At 48.3% G+C, this 8,585-nt stretch overlaps 1 pseudogene; it reads left to right on the top strand.

Annotated features, from left to right (window-relative positions):
- The first annotated feature begins 4,611 nt into the window (after positions 1-4,611).
- LOC132242656 (GTPase IMAP family member 1-like) lies at positions 4,612-7,921 on the top strand (annotated as a pseudogene).
- Positions 7,922-8,585: the final 664 nt, after the last annotated feature.

The raw sequence follows: 8,585 nt of genomic DNA, 5'->3' as shown, positions 1-8,585 counted from the left end.
GAGGATAGGTTTTAGTTCTTCCTTGAATGTTTGGTAAAACTCCCCTGTGAAGCCGTCTGGCCCCGGGCTTTTGTTTGCTGGAAGCTTTTTGATGACCGCTTCAATTTATTCCATAGTTATCAGCCTATTGAGATTTTTTGAGTCTTCCTGATTGAGTTTTGGAAGGTTGTATTTTTCTAGGAATATGTCCATTTCCTACAGGTTGTCTAGTTTGTTGGAATAGAGTTGTTCTTAGACTTTTTAGAATCCTTTGTATTTCTGTAGGGTCTGTTGTTATTTCGCCTCTTTCATTTCTGATTTTGTTTATTTGGGTCCTCTCTGCTTCTTGGTAAGCATGGATAGAGGTTCATCAATCTTGTTTATCCTTTCAAAGAACCAGCTCTTGGTTTTGTTGATCTTTTGTATTGCTTTTTGGTCTCTATGTCATTTATTTCTTGCCATTTTTTCTTTTTTCTTTCTATTTCTTTTTTTTTTTGAGGTAGGCCTGTAGAGCTATAATCTTCCCTCTCTCTGCTTTCATTGTGTCCCATAGGTTTTGGATTGTTGTGTTTTTATAGCCATTAGTTTCCAGGATGTTTTTAATTTTTTTTGATCTCATTGGTAACCCAATCAATCTACACTAATAAAAGAGAAACGTGGTAATTGGCGTACGACTGCTACCCTTCCCATTGGCTAATCAGCGAGATATGCAAATTAAATGACAGCCAAGATGGCGACCGGCAGCCAGGCAGCTTAAACTGAACATGAGGCTTGCTTGCTTCAGTGACGGCGGACTCCAACGTTCCCCGCCTGCCGCTGCAGGCCTCTGAGCGGGCAGTTTGAAACATAGTAACATATAGAAGCTAAAAAAAACTCCAGAAACCTGCTTTCAGCGAGCCAGGATCTCAGAGCTGGAGTCAGAGCTGGAGTTATACATTGTTTCGATTACCTACTTTCAGCAGCGGAGGCCTAAGAGCTGGAGCCTCAGAGCTAAAGCTGGCCCAGAATTAAAAAAAGAAAAAAGAAAAAAAGGAGCGGTTGGGAGCTTCCGTCACCCACCAGCCTGAAAACAGTCCTCAGCCCCTCACCCAGACTGGCCAGGCACCCCAGTGGGGACCCCTACCCTGAAGGGTGTGTGACCAGCTGCAAACAGCCCTCAGCCCCTCACCCAGGTTGGCCAGGCACCCCAGTGGTGACCCCCACGCTGATCCAGGACACCCTTCAGGGCAAACCAGCCAGCCCCACCCATGCACCAGGCCTCTATTCTATATAGTAAAAGGGTAATATGCCTCCCAGCACCGGGATCAGCATGACAGGGGGCAGCGCCTAAATCCCCTGATCGCCCTGCGGCTCTGTGTGTGACAGGGGGTGAGGCCACAACCTCCCTATCCACCCTGCTCTGTTCATGACAGGGGAAGGCACCCCAACCTCCTGATCAGCCCTGCTCTGTGCCTGATACGGGGGAGCTCCCCAACCTCTGATCGCCCTGCGGCTCTGTGTGTGACAGGGTGCGGCGCCCCAACTCCCCCCCGTCCCCCCACGGGCCCTGCTCTGTGTGTGATGGGGTAGAGCCATAACCTCCCCATCGGCCCTGCCCTGAGTGTTAGAGTGGCAGCGCCCCAACCCCCTGATCAGCCCTGCTTTGTGGGTGATAGAGGGCAGCGCCACAACCCCCTGATTCGCCCTGCTCTGTGTGTGACAGGGGGCGGTGCCCCAACTCCCCTATGGGCCCTACTCTCTGAGTGACAGGGGGGAGCTCCTCAACACCCTGATGGGCCCTGCTCTGTGCGTGACAGGGGGTGGCGCCGCAACCTCCCCATCGACCCTGCCTTGAGTGTGACGGGGGCGGTGCCCCAACCCCCCAATTGGCCCTACCCTGAGCGTGACTGGGGGTGGCATCGCAACTCCCCAATCGGCCCTGCTCTGAGCCCGACCAGGGGCTGTACCTAGGGATTGGGCCTGCCCTCTGCCACCCAGGAGCAGGCCTAAGCCAGCAGGGCGTTATCTCCCGAGGGGTCCCAGACTGCGAGAGGGCACAGGCCGGGCTGAGGGACCCCCCTTCCCCCCGAGTGCACAAATTTTTGTGCACCGGGCCTCTAGTATTTAATAACATGCTATTCAGATTCCAAGTGTTTGAGTATTTTGGGTTGTTTTTATTGTAGTTTATTTCTAATATTATGCCATCGTGGTCTGAGATGATGCTTGGTATGATTTCAATCTTCTTGAATTTGGAGAGACTTTGCTTGTGACCCAATATGTGGTCTATCTTTGAAATGTCCCATGTGCACTTGAGAAGAAGGTGTCTTCCATGGATTTGGGGTGAAATCTTCTGAAGATGTCAATTAAGTCCATTTGGTCTAGTGAGTCATTTAGGACTGCTGTTTCTTTACTGATTTTTTTTTTTTTCTAGAGGATTTATCCAGTGATGTCAGTGGTATATTAAAGTCCCCTACTATGATTGTGTTGTTGTCGATCTCTCCCTTGTTATCTTCCAGGAGTTTTTTTTTAATGTATTTGGGTGCCCCTGCATTGGGAGCATATATGTTTATCAGGGTTATATCCTCTTGTTGTATCAATCCCTTTAGTATTATGAAGTGGCCTTATCTCTTGTTATGGCCTTCACTCTGAAGTCTGTTTTGTCAGATGTAAGTATTGCTACCCCAGCTTTTTTTTTCTTTTCATTTCCATTTGCCTGAAAGATATGTTTCCATCCCTTCACTTTCAGTCTGTGTGAGTCCCTTCTTCTGAGGTGGGTTTCTTGGAGACAGCATATATATGGGTCATGTTTTTTTAATCCATTCTGCCCCTTGATGTCTTTTGATTGGAGTATTTAGTTCATTTATGTTTAAAGTTATTATTGATATGTGCTAGTTTGTAGCCATTTTTATTTTTTGTGCCTGTGTTCCTTCTTCCCTTTTTATTTCTTCTTTTTATACCAGTCCATTTAGCATTTCTTGCATTGTTGGCTTGGTAGTGGTAAACTCCCTTAGCCTTTTTTTTGGTCTGTGAAGCACCTTATTTCCCCTTCAATTTTGAATGATAGCCTTGCTGGACAGAGTATTCTTGGATTAAGTCCCTTGCTTTGCATCACTTTGTAAATTTCCTTCCATTTTTTTTTGGCCTGATGTGTTTCTGTTGAGAAATCATTTGATAGTCTAATGGGAGAACCCTTGTACATAACTTTCTGTCTCTCTCTTGTAGCCTTTAAGATTTTCTCTTTGTCTTGAACATTTACCATCATAATTATGACATGTCTTGGTGTGGGTCTTTTCAGTTCATCTTGTTTGGGACTCTCTGTGCTTTTGTGTCTTTTTTCTTCCCCACATCAGGGAAGTTTTATGTTATTATTTCTTCAAATAGGTTTTCTAATTCTTATTCCTCTTCCTGTTGTTCTGGCACCCCTATTATTCATATGTTGCTTCATTTCATGTCCCGAAGCTCCCTTAGACTCTCTTCCAGTCTTTTAATTTTTTTCTCCAATTGCAGTTCAATTTGGGTGTGTTTTGCTTCCCTGACATCTAATTCGCTAATTTGATCCTTTGCTTCTCCTAGTCTGCTATTGAAACTTTCCATGGTGTTTTTTATTGCAGCTATATCAGACTTTATTTCTTCTTGATTTTTACATAATTTGTTGATTTTTTCACCCATCCAGTTTATGAACAGTATGACCCTTATGCTGAATTCTTTTTCTGACATATTGCATGCCTCTATTTCACTTAGCTGCTTTTCTGGCGATTTCTCCTTTTCTTTCCTTTGGGGGTTTCTTTGTCTACCCATTTTTGCTCTCACCAGTGGACATAGGTGTAGAGTTGTGTAGGGTATGCTCCTTGGGTGGCTATGACTCCTCAGGTGGCAGCTGCTTCTCAGGTGGTCACAACAGAGGCTGCTCCTTAGTTGGCAGCAGCTCCTCTGGTGGGTGCTGTTTGCAGCAGTTCCCCTGGTTGGTGGCAGGAGGCTGCTTGTGCATCTGGTGCTCCTCAGACGGGGTGGGCTGCTCATGAGGCTGCTGCTCCTCAGATGGGGGCGGGCTGTGTGTGGCTGCTGCTCCTGGGATGGGGGTGAGCTGCGCACGAGGCTGGTGCTCCTTCCATGCAATGACTGGCTATTTTCCTCACCTTTCTCATGACCCTCTGGGGGGAGAGACCTACAGAGGTGGCTAGAATAGGGCCTGAAGGAAAGTTTTCACACTCTCCCTGCTGTTCCATTTTTGATAGTTGGAAAAGCTTTCCTTTTCTTTGAGAACCAGGAGATTTTGAAGGTGGTTCCTGGCATCAGGACCACCTTGATGGCACTTTCCCTAGGGAAGGAGGTTCTCAAGAGGCCATTTTATAGGAAAAGACCTAAAAGCAAAAGGAGTTAAGATTAGTGGTCCAGGCTAAAAGTGAAAACAGGCCTCAGAAACCTAAAATGCTATTCTCCCATGAGGTTATAGCCCCTGTGGGGGACAAGCTGTTGTGTCACAGAGACCTTCTGAGGACATCACCTCAGCCCAAAGCAGTGTTTCACAGTGGGAACTTCCCATCCTAATGCCTCAGAGGTGAGTGTTGCCATCTCTTTAAATTGTCACTCCTGGGCCCCACCCCTTGAGGCATCCTGAGAGGTAAGACACTTCCCTGTGTGCTGGGAAGCAGGTCAGGGGCTTCTGGGCCAGCCGCAGAGCCTGTCACTGATTCTGCAGGAAAGGTGAGCACTAACAGGGGAAGAGAGCAGGCCAGAGAGTAGGAGCTGTGAGGATCTGGAAGAATTTAGTGCCTGTAAGAAGCTTGCTGAGTGCGCACCTTGGTTCTAGTAGGTACCAGGAAGGGGAGCGGGACCTAGAAAGAGTAACTCCACACTCCCAGGTGTGTAAGGATGTCTGAGTTTCACACACAGCAGCTCAGGAGCAGCAGCAAGTACCTCCTCCAGCCTGGATGCTCACCTTCTTACTTGGGATTGTGCACTGTTCACAGGGACTCGGTGAGCACAGAAAGTTCCATTGTGTTAAACGATGACTGATTGGCTGGAACCACTTTACTTGGAGAAGCCTCAGCTTGGGGGCAGGATGTCAGGAGTTGGAGGGGAGGGGCCCAGTCTCTCCAGGACACTAATCATATTTAGACACATTGAGACAGGACAGTGAGTTTACTTTCCAAAAGCATTGTCAGAGGCTCCAGATCACCTGGGACATATGTTTCTTTTCCAATTTTCAAGACAAAAATTCCATTTCTGTTCTTGTACCTCTCCCATGTCACCCACCCTAATTGGATCCCTAGTTCACTGAACAAATTTTCAAGTTCTTGTGGTTTTCCAAAGTCTCCCCTGGCTTCTGAAGCTCCTGGGAAATTGAAGTATCTACAGATTTTATCACATAGGATTACTAGGGAAAATTTAATGTCCAAAACTTTCTCACTGGCATGAGTCTTAAAATTTCTCTTCTGCCCTTTAGATTTTATATCACTGAAAAAACAAAGTCAAGCTCATGAAATGTTCTCACAATATCATTCCAATCCCAGCCCAGCCCTTCCAGTGTTTTTCCTTCAATTCTGAAGTTCAGGGGAAGCAGAAATAATGACTTTGTCACTGTGTTGTCACCAGCTCTTTGGAGTTGAGCTGACACATCATAGGTAGTTATACCTATTTGAAGAATGAATGAATGGTGTTTGGAACTCTTTCAGGTAAGCATGGGAGGACAGAAGATGGCAAGAGATGAAGAAAGTGTCTATGGTAAGGACATGTGTGCTGCATACTTGCTTCCAGGTGTGAGCCCTGGATAATAATGGAAATGGGCAAACTCAGAACTGAGCAGGTAGCCCCAAACATGTCTCTGAGGTGTCTTGGGTAAAACAACAAGAGCCCTAAGATGTGCATATTAGTTGGGTCCCTGCCTCTGTCAAGCTGGGAGAATATGAACTTCCTTGACTAGCCTGGACCTTCATTCAACAAGTGTAAAATGAGGATAATAACCTACTGTGATCTCCACAGAAGAGGATGTAGAGGGTATTAGATCATGCACTAGAGGGAGTGTGATACACCAGGTAGAATGTTAGAGAACATGGAAGGTTAGACAGGAGTTTTATAGCATGCAGCAGGATTACGAGGGAGGGGAGGCAGGAGGAGGGAGAGAGGGAGAAAAGGAAGAAAGAGGTGATTTCATTCAATCTTCTCAACAGCCCCAGGAGAAACAACTGTACTATTATTACTATTTTTGCACAAAGGTTTAACACTTGATTGGCAACTTCCAAGATGGCATAACTGACCCATGAAAGAGCAGTGAATCGACCCCAGACAGCCCTTCACCCCCAGGCCTACTGCCTCCTCCTGCCCATCTTCCATGGCATCTGGGAGAAGTATGACAGAGGCCACTGAAGCCTCAAATAGGGACAGCTCACAGGTTGTGGGGAACCAGGGATAATGGGTGAGGTCATATCTGGAATTATGAAGGGGCATCCTCTGGAACAAAGTTGGAGAACATCTTGCCCTCAGGCTGTTTAAGGCCCGCTGAATCATTTGATCTGGCCCTGCCAAGGCAACAGCAGGCATGACTTAAAATTCAATAAATCTAGGTGCTTTTTTCATAGCAGCATAAATTTATATTGAGTGAATTATATTAACCAAATCCTATCCAATGAAGACCTAATATGCTAATTACACTGAACAGCAGAACGACCATCTGGATCTTCTGAATGAAGCTGGGGCTGCGAGGGCCAGCTGAGGCAGCCAGGGCTGTGAAGGCAGAGCTCCTTGCACAAATTTCGTGTATTGGGCCTCTATTATGTTATAAATATGCAAATAGCCCTTGGCAGAAAAAAGGTTCCTCACCCCTGCTCTAGAGTAAAGCCCACCATGTGTTGAGCATCTACAGATGCATGTGGTGAAACCAGAGATGACAGGAATAGGTTCCGAAGATCCCCTGGAGTTCAGAAAGCCCTACCAATGACCTCAGTAAGGCTTTGGTGGGAAAGCAGAGTTGAGACACTGTTGTTCTTGTTGAAAGGCCTCAGAGGATCCAGGTAACCGGGATACGTTGCTTTAAGGTTTGGAAGCTCACAGATAACTTGTCCTCCAGGTTCGGAAGACACCACGCAGGCCCTGCAGGAGCCCCGGCTGAGGCTCATCCTGGTGGGGAAGACAGGGGCTGGGAAGAGCGCCACCGGGAACAGCATCCTGGGCCACAGGCGGTTCCTCTCCAGACTTGCAGCCACTTCGGTGACCAGAACCTGCGAGGTGGGGAGCTGCAAGTGGGACAGGTGGCACGTGGAAGTCATGGACACCCCAGACCTTTTTAGCTCCCTAAGACCCAAGACAGACCCGGGGTGCCAGGAGTGAGCCCGCTGCTACCTGCTGTCGGCTCCTGGGCCCCACGCGCTGCTCCTGGTGACTCAGCTGGGCTGCTTCACTGCGCAGGATCAGCAGGCCGTGAGCGCGCTCAAGGTCTTGTTTGGGGACAACATGGTCGCTCGCACCATCGTGCTGTTCACACACAAGGAGGACCTGGGTGGGGACTCTGCAGGATTTCGTGCGCCACACTGACAACCATGCTTTGCCGGCTCTGGTGGCTGAGTGTGGGTGCCAATTGTGCTTCTTTGACAACAGGGCAGTGGGCAGGGAGCAGGAGGCCCAGGTGCAGGAGCTGGTGGTGCTGGTGGAGCACCTGGTGCAGGACCATGCGGGTGCCCTCTACTCCAACGAAGTGTACCACCTGGCACAGACACTGGCCTTCTCAACCCCTGACGAACAACTGTGATGGGTGGCAGAGAGGCTGATGGGCTGCACGTGGGGGCGACGAAGGCGGGGCCTGCTGGGCGCACTGTGGGACTGGGTGATGGCTTGAAAGCTGCGCACATCCCCGCTGCTGGGCGTCCTGTTCAAGCCTGGAGACTGCTCTCCAGAGACCGGTTCCAGGCTGTGGAGGAGACCTCTCCCGAGTCACGGAATGTATCTAGGTAGGACTTGGACCCATTACCTGACAATAAGATTCTTCCCTGGTGTCTGTGCCTCTGAGGCCCACAGGTTTTTCTTGTGTCCCTCACCTGGCAGTAACCTACCAACCCAAAGACAAAAATCCTGCCCACTCCCATCTCCTTCCCCCCCGCCCCCCAAAAAACCCAAAAAACAAACCAATCCCATGGGACCTGGCCCTCCCGGAGTTCTTTCCTGAGCTCTTCTCTTACTGAAGCCTAAACTGTTGATGCTCTTGCCTGTTTTCCACTGACCTCAGGCTGCCGTGGGGGTCCTGAAATCATCCCTGGCCTTCCCAGGGGATCAAAGGCCAGAGCCAACACAAAGCCTCAGTCCAGACCCATTTATTTCAATTGAATATGGATTGTATGAATAAATGCCTTGGACATTCATGTTGTGTTAACAGAAATCAATATTTGTAGATGTTTGTTCATCTGCCTTCTATGCCCATTGAACAAAGACACTGCTCTGTCATTCCTAACCCCTTCTGCAAAAACCACACATCCAAGTGCAGACACACACACACACACACACACACACACACACACACACACACACACACAGGGGTGTGTGCCCATAGGAATACAAAGCACTTAAGAACTGTTCATCTGTCCCAGGAAGGCCATCTTCCTTTGCGTCCCCATTCAGACCCTTCAGCAAATTGAATG

The sequence above is a fragment of the Myotis daubentonii genome, chromosome 10 (assembly GCF_963259705.1).
Source record: "Myotis daubentonii chromosome 10, mMyoDau2.1, whole genome shotgun sequence".
NCBI classification, from domain to species: domain Eukaryota; kingdom Metazoa; phylum Chordata; class Mammalia; order Chiroptera; family Vespertilionidae; genus Myotis; species Myotis daubentonii.
Note: the sequence above shows the minus strand (reverse complement) of the source record. Positions and strands in the feature narration are given on the sequence as shown.